This window comes from Scardinius erythrophthalmus (genome assembly GCF_964197995.2).
Source record: "Scardinius erythrophthalmus genome assembly, chromosome: 6".
Taxonomy (NCBI): Eukaryota; Metazoa; Chordata; class Actinopteri; order Cypriniformes; family Leuciscidae; genus Scardinius; species Scardinius erythrophthalmus.
In genome coordinates, this window is record NC_138226.1 from 35350785 (window position 1) to 35368337 (window position 17553).

Sequence of the window (17553 nt, forward strand, 5' to 3'; positions counted from 1 at the left end):
TTTAAAATCAATAATTAAAAGATTTTATACTGTATATGCAATTACAATGAGGAGAAATATTTTTATTTTTTATTATTATTTCACTAATGGTAAAACAATTTAAAAAAAGAGCTTGTGACAAAAGCTCATAACTCCACCCCAACTCTATCGTGAATGAAGTGCCGTCACCATAGCCATTCATAAATACTCTAGTTTGTATAATAATAACAATATTTATGAATACTCAAATGCACATCACAGAGCCATTTAAAAGCTCTTCCAACGGCCCTGATCTATGGTTAGTTCAGACTGGTGACGCGGTGTGCAATGACAGTTGGGCGATTTTTGCTCTCCACTTCCTGTGAAGTGATGTATCGATGTTCCCTTATTCCCTACGCCGTTTGCAGTGCCCTTTGAACTGAACATGTTTGCTCCCTTTGGATTGGATTCTCACTTAAGATGGCGGAGATGACCACTTACGGTCAAGTAGAATGCACCTTTAGTCTAGCATTCATTCATTTCATTCTGTGTGATTCTAAAGACATATAGCACACAGACACTGACATGAATGGCACATGCTAATATTAGACTGTGACAAGTATGGTTCACTTATACTCACAGATATTTACAACATTTCTGCAATAATTTGCCAACTTTCATGGGCAAAGCTTCTACTGTATATCATTTACTAATAAATGAGAGGTTGTATCTGAGTACTGAACTCAGTCACCTGCAGCAGTTCCCTCTCATTGGTTACCAATATTTTGACCAATTTTCCTACGATTTGTAAAGATTTGAAAATTCCTATATAGGGCTGCATGATATATCGAAATTATCGAAATCGCATGTATGCATATTGCAACGGCTTGTGGTAACTGCATGATTTTAATACTCCCAAAGATTACAAAAAGTCCAAGAGACTGGACACATACTGTACTTGTTATATGTATGACATGCTTAATGTTATTACATGCAATAAGCGACATACTCACGCGCACAGAAAGCCGCCTCTCGGACAAAGTGTGATCCCAAATTCAGTTATCTTCTGCAGCTTATATGACCAAAATACACACAAAATTATGTCAAAATTCCCATCTTGGTGAGTTTTCACGTAAACACAGTGAGTTATGTATTAAGTGGACTAAACAGTTGAGAAAGAAAGTGAACGTGTAACAATATATTGGATCCGTGCAGCTCTGAAAGTGACATTAGCCTAATAAACCAGCTTCCGTCTTTGTGCTTAAAGAGTTAGTTCAATCAAAAAGGAAAATTCTGTCATCATTTACTCACTCTCAAGTTGTTGTTCCAAACCTGTATGAATTTCTTACTTCTACTGAGCACAAAATAATACTTCCACTGCATGGAAAAAATACTATGGAAGTCAATGGGGTCCCATTAAATGTTTGGTTAGTCTTCAAAATATCTTCTTTTGTGTTCAGCAGAAGGAATAAATTTGATAGAATAGCAAGGCAACTTAGATCAGAAGTTTAAGACATTAAATTTGTAAGCACAATAACACAAGTAATATTTCTCTTTAAAATACAAACAAGACTTTATTGATTATTCTAACACATACAACTAATATCTAACACAGACACACACATTCATACGCGTTGCAGAAAGAAAGAGAGTAAGGAAAGATTAAGTTTTAAGAGTGAGTTTAAGAGTGAGATGATGTAATCCCAAGTTTCTATGCACTTATAAAACACAACCTGAATGAACCATCAATCATTAGTTTAACCCTTTTATCGTTTCCTAGGTTATTAAATCAGTATCAAATACACCAGTTCAGTTTAAGAGTCTGGAGGCAGTACTTGCTTGTCTTTGCTGTTGGGGATTCCCTTTTTGTTGCGTGTAAAGGGTTTTCCCGGTCCGTTCGTTGGCTGGTCTCCGTGCCTGATGTCTGGGTCACGTGGTCAGTCACGTGGCGTGCTGGCGGAATGAAAGTCTTTGTTTGAAGCTGGCTTTGCAGAAGAAACGTGGCTCGAAATCTTGTCGCAAAACTTAACTTAGAACCGAGACTCACAACGGAAAAGAAAGGAAACTAAGAAAAGAAAGGAAATTGAGAAGAGTAGATGATGGCTTGAATGAAGCTGTTTAACCCATGTTCTTCAGATCTTGATTTGGGTTATTTCGTCTGCGCGTTTTACATGGTTACTTGTCTGTCTTAGATCTTCATCTCCCGCTGCATTTTTGGTTCTGCACTGAAACTCTAAACTTTGTTCTGGTGTTAAGATTTTAAACTCAAATGTCCGCCCAGCCTCCTGGATCAGTTCTAACCAATTAGACACTGTCTTTGTTTAGGAGGTGGCGTTCTCTTCACTTCTTATCATAAATCAAGCTTATCTGTGCTCTCCTTACTCTCTAAGCTCTAGCAAAGAGTACAGAGGCCACAGCTAAGACATTATTACTATTATAAGAATCCGAAACATTTTCCACAGATTTCAATCAAGCCATCCTTTGAATTAAGAACATATGATAATATCGATATGAAACACAACACATTTTCATTCAAAAATTATAACAATTACATGAATTGTATGGCATCTAAGCATATCAGATACACCCATCTATTGTAGGAACAATATAGAATCATGTCGTTGCATGATGCTTGATCTACACTGAAAAAAGTGCATATGGCTTGTCATTAGTTTAAAGAACTTTTTATACTTGATCTGACTCAATAAATTCACTTTTCTGGCTTATCGTTGGTCTAATGTAATTGAGTTTAGTTGTCTTGAAGTAAAAACAAATTTTTGGGTATAATTTAAACTAATTGCTTTAAATCAAATTACAATTTTACGTCCACGTCCAAACCACGTGACTACTGACGTCATCAAGCGTGGGTCGAGAATTTTCTGTTCGGCCGCCATCTTGTTTTGCTGTATGACGACGTTGAGGATACGCAATTTCCACAGTTGGTGAGTAATCCTAAAAATAAGTTTTATCGCCGTTGATATGCATTTTTATAATATTAAAGTAAAATTCAATGCATTATGTATGTGTTTTGTTGAATATCTGTTTTATTTTGGTCAGAGTCATCTTATATTTTAAGTGTAGCTATAACTGTTAGGCCTAGTAACGATGGATAGCCATTAATAAATACTTAAGTAGTTAGATAATTTGTGGACTTTTAATTACATTATTTATTTGGGTTTTTCCTGCATCGAGAATTACAAGGCGACCGCCTCCGTCTAATGTCGTGCCCGATCCGGCTGTCCTCAAAACTCAGACAGGCTCAGATTAGGCCTGTCGCGATAATTAAATAATTAGAAATATCTTTGTTACGCAATCCTTTACACATCCTAATATACTGATTTAAGTGTTGTAAAGCCATTTCATATCTTGTTGTGAGGGACAGAATCAATTTTACATCGTTAAATGAAAGTTTACGCAAACTCGTCTTCCCTCCGCTGCAGCTGATCATTCTCCATTCAGCATTCAAACAGCGCGTCGCAGTAAAACAACTCCTCCACCAAATTTAATAATCGTGACAGCCCAAGCTCAGATACCTATTTTCCAAGCAAGATTTTACCACCTTCAACTCATTTTGATCCAGGAAAAACCCTAAAATAGTATATATTATTGTTACTATCGGTAGAGATTGTATACATTGCGTATATATCTGCATTTCGTTCATTGAGTGGATTGCATAAAGTTTCTGACATTTGATTGATGTAGAAACATTGGTGAATGAGAAAAATAAAGTAGTAAGAGTGGTTAATACTTTAAAATTAGTCAAGCAACAGTTAAGTTGGTGTGATGATGATTATGCTTCAAATCAAATGACAAGTTTGCATTCTGTTTAAGCCACGTGACCACGGAGAAAATTATTATTGACCATCATCATCTTTTGCTGCAGGATTACCTCATGGTGGACACAAAATTACATATGGTGAGTAATCTTACAAATTATGTTAAGTTTGTTTCTATCATACATTTATAATCATATAAGGATCAGTTAACTGATTAATGCAACTGTTTTATCAAATAATTCAAAGTGGATCAGAGAATGTACACTTTATCAATAAATTGCACAGCACTGAACTGAGTTCTTTTTAGTGTCATATGGCGTTTGAATGGTCACAGATATTTTATTTTAATTGAAAATGTCTACCTTGCCATTCACTTTAACACATTTGGTTGTGTTAAACATTTGCTAAAATTTGCCATTCTTAAAGTGACAGTAGCCTCATATATACATACTGTATAAACTTAAAAGAATAAATATATGGTAAATTCTTGATTGATCAATTACGTTGTTGACGGTTTAACACACTGCAGTAGGTTCCGATTACGTCATAAAATTTTAAACATGCATGCACGCAATGACCTATTACATTATACGTTACACAAAATACATTATTTTATGGAATTTGTATGACATGACATCTTTGCAACTTTGAAAATAATTATTGATAAACCTTCAAATTACACCAATTTATTTAATTAATGTATTATTTATAAACTTGCAAAATGATTGGCTCTTAGGTGCAAAAGCATATCCATGCATTTTAATTTTCTTTATGAAAGTTGGTGATTGCTGTGTTTGTCTTTTTTTTAAGATACAGATGTTGAAAGACAACAGTTTGGAGTCATTGTAGTCCAGTCAGAAGATAACGGTAAGTAATTGGTCTCTTTTGGTCTCTCTGGTAAGAGCAGTTGAATTTATGAATTAGCTCTCGGAGTAAGAATTGTTTCTTTTTTTTTTTTTTTGCTTGTGTGTCTTTCAGATTGGCCAGAAAGTTGAAGCACAGAGAGAACTTGGACTTGTGGTCTGTGAAAGTGATGGTCTAAGCACTCCCCTGGACATCAGCATTGTCATTGATGGTATTGAGGTTTTACATGAGTTGTCCTCGGTTGCATCTGCTCGTGCCATGATGTTTGGAATCACGTACTGAGAACTTGAGGTATCCTGAAGTACTTAAATATACCTTTGAGGCATATTTAAAAAAAAATGTCATGGACATAGCGAAGATGCAAATGGATTTTAAAGGGTTAGTTCATCCAAAAATGAAAATTCTGTCAATATTTACTCACCCTCATGTTGTTCCAACCCCGTAAGACTTTCGTTCATCTTCTTGACGTGTTCACGAGAGTAACACGACACATGCGCAAGAACTGAGAAGATGTCGCAGATGGGTCTCGATGTAGTATTTAAAGGGTTAGTTCACCCAAAAATGTAAATTCTGTCAGTAATTACTCACCCTCATGTTGTTCCAACCCCGTAAGACTTTCGTTCATCTTCGGAGCACAAATTAAGATATTTTTGATGAAATCTGAGAGCTGTCTCACTCGTCCATAGGCTTCTTAAGGGACTGAAACTTGCTGGCCCAGAATAGTTATTAAAGACATCGTTAAAATAGTCCAGATGACTACAGTGGCTCAACCATATGTTTATCAAGCGACGAGAATACTTTTTGTGCGCAAAAAACAAACAAAACTAACGACTTTATTCCACTATTCATTATGTTCTCCGTGGGCCTGAGTGTCTTTACTTAGTAAAACTGCGCAGCGCGTCTGTGTTGCACGTCACCACATAGGCTCACTATTGGCCGACGCTGATCATGTGTGTGATGCGTGCGACGTGCAACACAGACGCGCTGCGCAGTTTTACTAAGTAAAGACACTCAGGCCCACGGAGAACATAATGAATAGTGGAATAAAGTCGTTAGTTTTGTTTGTTTTTTGCGCACAAAAAGTATTCTCGTCGCTTGATAAACATATGGTTGAGCCACTGTAGTCATTTGGACTATTTTAACGATGTCTTTAATAACTATTCTGGGCCGGCAAGTTTCAGTCCCTTAGAAGCCTATGGAGGAGTGATCCAGCTCTCAGATTTCATCAAAAATATCTTAATTTGTGCTCCGAAGATGAACGAAAGTCTTACGGGGCTGGAACAACATGAGGGTGAGTAATTACTGACAGAATTTTCATTTTTGGGTGAACTATCCCTTTAAAATGGTTCTAAAGTGTGCATTCACTGGATGTACGAATCGTGAGAAACCAACGAGAAAACGTATAAGTGCCTTGCCAATGCCGCTAAATGAATGGCTTACCTTTCACCCTTTCCCATCAAATAATCAGGAGTGTCATCTTCTCATTTCTCACTCATGTGTCATGGCGCTCTCGTGAACTCACTCAGACCCAAACTGAAGAAAATTAATAGTTGAATAAAGTCGTAATTTTTGTTTGTTTTTTGTGCACAAAAAGTATTCTTGTCGCTTGATAAACTAAAGGTTGAGCCACTTCACTTGGACTATTTTAACAATGTCTTTACTAACTTGTCTTGGCCGGCAGAATGAAATTACCTATCAACCTATGAAGGAGTGAGACAGCTCTCAGATTTCATCAATAATATTTTAATTTGGTGAACTAACCCTTTAAATGTTCCTGCATGTCGTGTCTTTTAAGGAGCTTTCAATGGTGATTTGTTTCAATGTTTTTTTTTCAATGAATTGATGTTACACTGGATGATTTAGCAATGCCATATTAAGGGCTTTTCAATGTTTTCTGTTACAATCCTAAATTTAATGCAAGATAATCTGAAATGTTGAGTGACAATTTTACTGTAGCAAATGGAATTGATGTATACATTTATTGATGTATTTCTTTTCTTTTTTGGTACAAAATGATATTGTTGACAGTTTTATTATTGAATGTATTTTTTTAATGTATTAAGTCATGCACTAAAACGGTTTCAGTATTGACTTTTGTAAATCAAATGAATTCTTCCTCAAATGTTTTTAGAACAAGTGGAAATTTTGGTTTCTGTGAGTTTGTTGGAAGATTGCACTAAATAAACAGTTAAATGTTTGATTCCAGAGTGTAAAAGGCTTATTTTTTCAGAAAAAATTCGGTGATATTTCATGTTTGTAATTTTGTTTTGTATTTATTTTGATAATAATAGTAAAATATGATAAAATTAATATATAAAAGGTTTAAAAATTAAGTTAATCCAAGTAATATTTTATAATTTATTGCTAATTAAACAAATCTCTTTGGTTGAAATAGTATTTTTACTTTCAACTGACTATAGAAATGTGATTTGTGTAAATTATTTTTTTTAAGTTGAGCTAAAGTAAACCGATTACGTGTAACAAGTTGACGTAATTTTTTTACTTTGATCCAACGACTCATTTTTTACAGTGTATAAGTCCATTGAAAATTGTTCTTGAATGATTTTATTTATGTTATAGGTAAAATCTCAGCTCTGTGGTTTGAAACAATTTTACACCCTGAGGTCTATCAGAGGTCCTTACGGAGGGGGGAGTCTGGAATGTTGTGGGCTCGAGCAGCTTCTGCTGTTATCTTGATCGGGCTGAATTGTGCTATCTCTGAGCCAATCATTCTTTTCCAAGCTATCTTACATTGACCAGTTCTTTCTTTAGTTGGGCTCATCTTCTTTGAAGCTTGCATGGCCATAAAGTTCTTAGCTGGGGGTTTTCGTTGGTCAACGGAGACTGGCTGGCTGGAGCCTTCTTTTATGGCTCTGGGGTTGGTGATTTGGTGTCTGGAATGTTCAGTTCTGTGAGAAATTATGTTTGAACAATTCACCTGGAAGATTCATTTGTGTTTGTTTCGCACTCAATCCTACAATATTTAATTTATACAGTGAAAACTAAACAGTTTTATTTTTACATTTGATTATTTAATTTCTGTTGTCAAATAAACCTATAATGTGGGCCTGGCTGTAACCCCCTGATTTATACTGACATTAAAATGACACTTACTTTTAATGTAATGCTACAGTAAAACACTGCTGTTCAGTTTCAGAAGTTTTAGGGATGCTTTTTTCTCATAAAGAATGTGAAACATATTTTTAAATATATTTAAATATCATTTACATGTATTTTACACACTTAACGCATTATCGTATCACATATCAAATAACACATTTTTTTGCGTGTTTTCGCATATCAAATTTTGCTTCAATATTGTGCAGCCCTATCCCTATACAAATCAAATATATTTTCGATTAGTTTCAGTATTAAGTCCATGCTTACTTTCCCTTGCTCTGATGTTGCACTATAAGTTGTCGTCTGCTAAATACACCACCTCCTTTGCCTAATATCAAGCACAGCGTTAGTTCAGACAGGCCACGTAGGCATAGGCTGCGATCAGCTGACGCGGTCAGCTGTCAAATTGCTCCAACCACTACCGTTCTCCTATTAGACCGGAAGGATATATATACGCGCCACTTCCGCCTGGGAAACATGCTTAAACTACTCGCAACCCCCCACCCTCACCACTATAAGTATCAAGCATATTTCTGTGCACCTTTTGGCTGTTGTCTTCTTTGTTTCAGATTATCAAGGCTTCCAAGTCCTAGAGCCACGGACATCATCGTGAGAGACACACCCTTCCTCATAGCAAGCTACAGCATAGACGTCCTGGACTTCACTGCTACGTCTACATGTTTAACCACGGCTTAAAGATATTACTAAACTGTCTTAATCATCTTTATATTGCTCAATCTGATGGTTCCAAAGGGGGGTTAATGCTAAAGCTACGTATGTCATTAATTTTGGAGCAAGAACCCCCATAAGGAACCATACCGCCAAAGATAAATTGTGTTCAATAAACTCAAGTAAACTTGCCAAAGTGGTCTCGTCTGAACTAATAATAGTCTGAATTCATCTTTCTGAACCATAGGGAACTTCACTAAGCCAAAACCCAATCTAAATTGACAGTATACTCGCTGGTGGTTTGGTCTTTCATGTTCATGTCAGAAATTCTCTGAAGTCTTAAACAATACTTATTTTGATCCCTTCAGACATGCAGTACAAAGCAGGGTGGAAAGGGCAGCCTCTGTGCCACACAAGTCTTGCTGGAGTCTTGCTAAAGCATCTGCTCTCCACAAATGCCACTCCTTATTGGACGGAAGTACCCAGGTTAGACTCATCTGCACTTCTAACATTTCCTGGCATGTCTTTTAAAGCCGATGGGTAAGTCACTGGGATCATTGGCAAAACATTAAAAAAAAAAATAAAAAAAAAATCTATCTATCTATCTATCTATCTATCTATCTATCTATCTATCTATCTATCTATCTATCTATCTATCTATCTATCTATCTATCTATCTATCTTGTGTGTTTGTGTGTGTGTGTGTGTGTGTGTGTGTGTGCGTGTGTGTGTGTGTGTGTGTTATAGAAAATAAGGCCAAGAGAGAGAGAGAGAGAGAGAGAGAGAGAGAGAGAGAGAGAGAGAGAGAGAGAGAGAGAGAGAGGTTCAACATTCTTTCATTTTTTACATTTCAAAACTCATACATTCATACACTCATATAAAAACATTACATAATAAAATTAGAACATATACAAATCCACAGATGTATATATATATATATATATATTTTTTTTTTTTTTTTTTTTCAAAAAATCAAAATTCAAACCCTATAAAGAATCAATAAAACTCACTATATAATTTACTGTATTATAATATGCATACTCCACTTTAAGCCTTCCTGCCACTAATCTCCTAAACATAACTTCAGGATCCGTAGATGCAAATTTTAAGTCTTTGTTCTTCCTAGTCTTCCACACTGCCAATTTTGCTGTCCCAATCAGATAACTTAATAAACACACTTTCTTCCTCATCAAAAATCCATACTTTAACCCTCCAATGAACACTTTATCTAAAAAATCTTAAAGATTTATAATTAATAAGATTGTATCATTCACACTCCAAGTACGCCACTCTGGGAATTTCACCCAAAGAATTAGAATAAGCCCCAACAAAAGGCACACACAGGTTCGTATCACCTTATAGAGTCAGAGACATGGGTCATCATACAAAAATAACTTTTATTGACAATTCTTAAAAAGGAACAGTATGCAAAGGATATAAGGCACTTTGTTCAAATAGGACCAGGTCAAGGCAGGGATAAGAGGCACAGAGGCAGAGAGTCGTAGCATGCCACCCGCAGATGCAGGACCACTGCACTTCACTGTGTGCACACACACACACACACACACACACACATACACACACACACACACACACACACACACACACACACACACACACACACACACACACACAGACAGGTGTTAATACCAAGCACTGCACACGGTGAGAAAGATACCGTCACCCAAATAAGAATCCTCTGCCCCTGATGCTCAGGCCCTGCTAACACACACAAAAGATATACATCAAATACAGAAATAATCAAATACAGAAATAAATAATCAAATAAAGAAAGTCACTTTGATAGCTGGAAGGATTATTAATGCTCAAAATCAAAGCAACCTAAATAATATTACAACTAATAAATTGGAATAAACAGTTGGTTGAAACTAAACCCGAATGTCAACGGCAGCAAAATATATAAAGAAATCAATAAAGGAAACAAACCAAACTTCAGCCAAAATTATTAATCAAACAAACAAGACAAGCAGTTTGGAGCAAGATAAAGCAAGTTAAAGAAATTAACTATTATTTCAGAAAATAATTGGAGAATAGATAATTCAACTTTAGAAGCAAAATCAAATACAAATGAAAGAGCAAGTAGAAAGAATCAAAATAAATTAGAATGAGAGAAGAACAAAGACTGCAGTTCAGATTTTAGCACCAATCTTTGTAGCTAATATCAGTTCAAAGAAAAATGAAAACTACGTACAAGCCAAAAAGAAACTAAAAATCAACTGAAGTCCCAAGTTGCAGTTGAATCAGTTGACAGTTAACACAGTTGAAACCGGATTGAAACAGGTTCGACACAGGGTCGAAACAGGATCGAAACAGGGTCGAAACAGGATCGAAACAGGTCAGCACTGCGGCTTAAATGAACACGGAGCACCCCGACTGGACTGCAGTTATAGCCCTTTACGGACCTATAAACGGGGCCCGATTGTCGAGGAAAATGAAACGTAGCTTTCTCTGGAGGGGAACTCAGGTTCTCACAACTTCTCCAGCGTCCACATCCAGTACACACATCCAGTACACGCAAACAATAACAATCTTAACGAGCTTGTGCAGCGGAACACAGAAGCACGCTCTCCAAAGCAAAGCGGTGTCTCGGCTCGGGGGCTCGCATCCGGTTTCCAGGAAGCAGTGACGGAAACGCGTTAACGACGCAGCGATTCAAAACGTGACGCCTGACGAGCGGTAAATGCGTTGCTGTTTTAAAGCCCAGGAGCACAGATGATCTATCAATAACAATGATGAAAAAACAGAAACGCCCTTCCAGACACAAAGGCACTGATATGACCCCTCACATCCACCAACCCCTGGCCACCTTCCTGGACAGGTAAATACAGTGCTGCAGCCCGGATCCAGTGCTGCCCACTCCAGAAGAAGTCCACCAACGCTCTTTGTATACGGCAGATCAGTTCATCAGGTGGCTCCATGACAATAAACCTGTGCCACAGTGTAGAGGAAGTTAGGTTATTAATAACCAAAACTCGCCCTCTATACGACAACTGTGGTAATAGCCATTTCCATTTAGACAATCGGGCAATCACTTTCTCCAGCATTCCCTCCCAATTCTTCATCTGAAACTGATTATTCCCTAAATATACACCTAAAACTTTCAGCCCTTCCCTACCCCATTTCAAACCACCAGGAAGCTGCAGAGGTCTTTTCCCCAGCCACTGTCCAATAATGAAACCCTCACTTTTTCCCCAGTTTAATCTAGCTGAGGATGCCTTCTCATATTGTTCAATGTTCTTAGTTAAAACTGTAACATCATCCTGGCCTTTAATAAAAACATTATCATCATCAGCATAAGCCGATACGGACACCATACAACTTATGTCTCCATTTGGAATTAAGACTCCATTGAGACTTTTCCTTAACCTGCACAAAATAGGTTCAATGACAAAGCTATATAACTGTCCTGAAAGTGGACAGCCTTGCCTAATTCCTTTAGAAACAGGTATTGGTGCACTTAAACCACCGCCAGCTTTTACAAGAACAAATGCATTTGAATACAACAACTGAATATATGAAAAGCCAAAGCCAAAATGCTGTAAAACATAGAGATACCCATTGTCAACTCAAATGCTTTCTCCTGATCTAGAGAAAGAACACCAATTTCATAATTATTTCAAAACTGACTTATTTCAATAACATCACGTAATAAGGAAATAGTGTCTATTATAGATCTTTCAAGAATGCAGTATGTCTGATCCTTCTGCATCAATAAACCCAGATAACACTTTAATCTGTTAGCCAAACATTTTGAGGATATTTTGTAATCAACACACAATAATGACACTGGTCTCCAATTTTGTAGAAGTCCCAGATTTAGAAGTCCCTGACTTTCTCTGTTCACTCTCAATCTTTGGTAGATCACTAAGTAGATCCTCAGCGCTTTCATAGTTACAGTTTTCAGAAGCATATAATTGTGAATACAAATCCACAGACATCTTCCTTATTTCCACAGGATCTGTTGTTATAGAACCATCATGACGTCGAAGATGATACATTTGCTTCTGTGTTGTGAACATATGTTATATGTTGTGAATGAAGATGACTTGTACTTTTCTTTTCAAGATAAAAAAAAAAAAAAAAAAAATGTGCTAGGGGTGTCCATGTCTTTAATAGAGCAAAATATTGCCTTTATTAGCGCTGTCTTTACTTGTTCTTGTAGAATGAGATGAATAATTCTGACATAAAATTATTATGTTAACTTTACCCACATCCCACCACTTATTGAGATTCTCAAATTAATCTTTCCTCGTTTTCCAGCTCTTCCAGAAAAGAATAAATGAATCACAAAAAATAATGTATTGTAGCAATTTATCATTAAAACGCCCAAAAGTAACCATGTTGATGGTCTGAAAAACCATTAGGCAAAATAGAAGCATTCATAACCCGATTATTCCACACTTTACCCAAATAAAATCTATCTAATCTTGCACCACTGACTCTATTATCATTTACTTTAAGCCAGGTATATTGTCTAGCTCTTTTATTGATCAGTTCTCCACACATCTAGTAATTCAAATTCATTCAATACTTTTGTCAACATCATACTTGATTGACTATGTGGCTCTTCACCATTTCTATCAATTGTAAAGTCTGTGGTGCAATTCTCACAACACTCCTCCCACAACAATACACACATTACTATCAATTGTCTTAATTAACCTTGTCAATTTCATAAAAAAATCCATCCTCTCAGACCCATTATTTGGGGCATAAACATTCATGAACACAAATACCATTCCTCCAACCTCAGTCTTAGTTAACAAAAATCTACCTTTTATAACCTCTTCTACAGCTAAAATATTAACATTGATATTTTTCGAAAATAAAATAGCTACCCCTGCGCTGTTATTTATCCTATGACTTAAAGTGAGCTTCCCTTCCCACCACATGCTCCATTCATTTTCATTATCAGTATTAGTATGGGTTTCTTGTAAAAAATCTACATCAAGTTCATTTAGAAAAACGCCAATTTTGTCCTATCTCTACCTCCATTTATATTCAAGGAGCCCACCCTTAAAAGCACCATTAGAAAAAAGGAAATAAAAGAGACAGGACAGGTACAAATGTGACACACAAAGTTTAGAAATCACCATGTGCATCTTCTTAATTTAACTTTTTTCAAAGCATGCATTTTATCCTTCCTTAACCTTGTTATCATTTTCTTCAGACGAATCTAAGGCTTCATAACTGACAGTTCCCCTTCGTCAGCTCACTATGACGTGATTCTGACGAATGAGGATCGCTTGCGAGAGTCTATCTACTTCGAGTGAAACTAAACGAGCCAATGCACATGCCTTGCACATGCAAGGTACCTTGCATCCTTGTCTTTGACTTCGGAGCCAGATGATGAATGCTGTTCCTGCTCTGGATTTCTTATCTGAGAGTGTTTTAACTTCAAAAGACGAGTCTGCTTCTTCAGGAGATCGCCTCTTCAAGCTGGTGTTGGTGTTACAGCACAGACAGCGCTGGCCGCGATCTCACAGAGAGCAAAACAGCTGTTCCCTTTCGTCATCAGGGAACTCCGACGCCTCGTCGGGGGAGTTCCCCTGACAAATTGGGATCACGCTAGGGAGACCAACTGCCTTCGAGTGAATTAAAACGAGCCAATGAACATTGGCATACAACATTGCATTCCGCAGCCCGCCTACGAGTGCGGGTATAAAGGCGGAAGCAAGCGCATACACAAATGCTTTTTGCTTCGGAGCCGACCGGTTGTGTCCTCTCTGAGTGAATGAGTTTTAAGATTGTATCTTTCTTACGCTCTACGAGTCTGCTGTTTCGGGAGGGGATCTCTCTGTGTTGGTGATACGGTGTTTCAGTGACCACGCGATTCCTGTCTGCCGGCTGCGTCTACACGCTGTTAATTCAAAAGCTGTTTTCACAGCTGGTAAACGGTTGAGTGCGCACAGCCGGCTTGAAGTTTCCCCGCTGTGTTGCCGCGTTGGATCCCTGTGTGCTTCAGCACAATAAAGAGAGTACTTTCTTCCTGAAAGAGCAACACGAGTGAAGATCGCATCCTTTTCAGGATGACGTTTCACTCGTGTGTTTCTGGATGCGATCGTTTCCTGTCCTCATTGTTGGCCACGATCGCTGTTTCACATGCCTAATCAGTGTGTTGAAGCTGCGTTCGTGGGTGGTTCATGTTCTCTCATGAGTGCATGACCACGTCGGCACGTTGTTCATCTCTCCCTTTTCGTAAGGGCTTGAGCCGTTCAGCGTGCCGTGTGCGGTCGAGCTGCCGATTGACAGCGCGGGTTGTCATGGCAACCCAGCACGCGTTGTCACGGCAACCCAGCGCGCGTCATTCGGCGCTCAAGATGCGCGGTCATGATCAAGACTCGCGTGCCTCTATGAGGTGAGTCCCTTTGTTTATTTCCCGATCTAGTTTCTCTTCTGGTGCACCAGAGGAGGGCTACTTTGGCAAATAACATTGGTGATCTGAGGGTTACAGTGAGCACGAACCACTCACTCCTCTAGCGCATCGCAAACATGCTGAGACTGTGTTCGTGGGTGGTTTATGCTTTCTTATGAGAGCATGACCACGTCGGCACGTTGTTCGCCTTGCCTGCAGGCTTGAGCGCCCAGCGTGTCGTGTGCCATCGAGGCGATGGCCATGTTCACTGTCTTGCATGCCTGGTTGACGGCCACAATCACTGTTTTACATGCCTAATCAGTGTGTTGAGACTGTGTTCGTGGGTGGTTCATGTTCTCTCATGAGTGCATGACCACGTCGGCACGTTGTTCGTCTCCTCTTTCTCGTAAAGACTTGAACCGCTCAGCGTGCCGTGTGCCGTCAAGGCTTTCGGATGGGGTTCTGGTCCTTCTCATGAGGGACCGAGCATTTCATTCGGGGCTCCAGGGGAGGACAGATGTTGATTGCTACATCGGAGAGAGGGCTGTTATACTCTGAAAATGATGCTGAGTTCCTACTATAATGGTGTGTTCTCATGCTGAAGATTCAGACTTGACAGCCACACTTTCCTGGGCTATTCTAAAGTGCCTGGATGTGTGTGAATTTTTTTTGGCAGTATGGAAGCTTTTTGGTGCCAATATGGCAAGCCAAACATGCCTAAATCTGCAGAAGTTTTTCCTCTCTCACTACTCCTGCACTTTCACTGCATGTGGGTAGTTCTGCCACTGGCCATCCAGTCAGCGGTACCCAAAGTTTGAGCAGTCCACTTCCTCTAAGTCGCTCATGGGCCCCAGCGCTCAGATGGCAGTGAAGGCTTCGGCCTCGTCACTCTCATCTCTCGCTGGGTGAGGCGGAAACCAGGACTCAATGCCCCCGGGCCTCGCTCCTCGTTCCCCCTCACGGTCGAGACTGGCAGTAAAATAAGACCAGTCTCCTCCATCCAAGAGGGTCAGAATGGCAGTGCGCGCCGCCCCCGAGCTGCTCGGCTCTCGTTCCCCTCTCCCCAGCTCTCAGATAGCAGTGGCGCCACCCCGGTCACGTCACTCCTGTCTGCCGCTGGGCGGGAAGGTACGGAGACCAGCAGCCGCCCTTGGGCCTCGCTCCTCGTCTCCTCCCCTTCTCTCGCCAGGCGTCAGCCCACAGCAGAACACTCTAGGGTCTTCTCTGCCGTCTGTCCCCCGGTGGAAGCAGGTAGGTGTTGTGCAAGCACACACCCAGGCCCCGCTCTCGGCCGCTACAATGCCACCAGAGCCGTGTCCCTGCCTTCCGCCTCGCTGCCCCTCCGCGGGTACGCCGGCGGTGCGGGTGGGCTCGTTGCGGCAGTTTCTCGGAGCCTGGCTAGCGCTCCCGAGGCCGTCGCACTGGCTCATCCACACCATCCGGCTCGGCTATGCAATTCAGTTTGCACGCCGGCCTCCCAAGTTCAAGGGCATCCACTTCACCCGTGTGCGTCCAGTGGATGCTCCTATCTTGTGGAAAGAGATCAACGAAGGACGCGATCGAGCCGGTCCCTCCAGCCGATATGAGGTCAGGGTTTTACAGCCCTTACTTCATTGTACCCAAGAAAGGCGGTGGGTTATGGCCAATCCTGGACCTGCGAGTATTGAATCGGGCCCTGCACAAGCTCCCGTTCAAAATGCATTTTTTAATGCATTCGTCCCCGGGATTGGTTTGCAGCGATCGACCTGAAGGACGCGTACTTTCATGTCTCGATTCTTCCCCGACACAGACCATTTCTTCGGTTTGCTTTTGAGGGTCGAGCATATCAGTACAAGGTCCTACCCTTCGGGCTGGCCCTGTCGCCCCGTGTCTTCACGAAAGTCGCGGAGGCGGCCATTGTTCCCATGAGAGAACAAGGCGTTCGCATTCTCAACTATCTCGACGACTGGCTCATTCTGGCGCTCTCGCGGGATGTGTTGTGCGATCACAGGGACATGGTGCTCCGGCACCTCAGTCAGTTGGGGCTTCAGGTCAACTGGGACAAGAGCAAACTCTCCCCTGTGCAGAGGATCTCTTATCTCGGTATGGAACTGGACTCGGTCACCCAGACTGCACGCCTCAAGGAGGAATGCTACCAGTCAGTGCTCAACTGCCTCAAGTCTTTTCGAGGCAAGTTAGAGGTCCCACTGAAACAGTTTCAGAGGCTCCTGGGGCATATGGCAGCCGCAGCCGCAGTAACGCCGCTCGGCCTGTTGCATATGAGACCGCTCCAGCACTGGCTTCACGATCGAGTCCCGAGGTGGGCGTGGCAGAGCGGCACATTCCGGGTCAAAGTCACCCTGCACTGTCGCCAAACCTTCACCCCTTGGTCAGATCCTGTGTTTCTACGGGCCGGAGTGCCCCTAGTCCAGGTTTCCAGGCATGCTGTGGTATTCACAGATGCTTCTGCCAAGGGCTGGGGGGCCACGTACAAAGGGCATGCAGTCTCGGGTCTGTGGACGGGGCCCCAACTGCATTGGCACATCAACTGCCTAGAGTTGCAAGCAGTACGCTTAGCCTTGTGTCGCCTCAAGGGCCTTCTCAAACACAAGCACGTACTGGTCCATACGGACAGCACTGCGACCGTTGCGTACATCAACCGACAAGGTGGTCTACGCTCCCGTCGTATGTCGCGACTCGCCTCCCACCTCCTCTTATGGAGTCAGAAGCATCTGAGGTCGCTTCGTGCCGTTCATGTCCCCGGGGAGCTCAATCATGTGGCCGACGAGCTTTCACGTCAGCCTCCCCTTC

At 40.6% G+C, this 17553-nt stretch overlaps 1 long non-coding RNA gene across 1 annotated transcript; it reads left to right on the forward strand.

Annotated features, from left to right (window-relative positions):
• The first annotated feature begins 2834 nt into the window (after positions 1-2834).
• LOC308692143 lies at positions 2835-6556 on the forward strand. Its single transcript, XR_014030303.1, has 4 exons — positions 2835-2900; positions 3790-3874; positions 4545-4601; positions 4713-6556. It is a non-coding gene; the product is annotated as an uncharacterized lncRNA (long non-coding RNA).
• The last annotated feature ends 10997 nt before the right edge of the window (positions 6557-17553 follow it).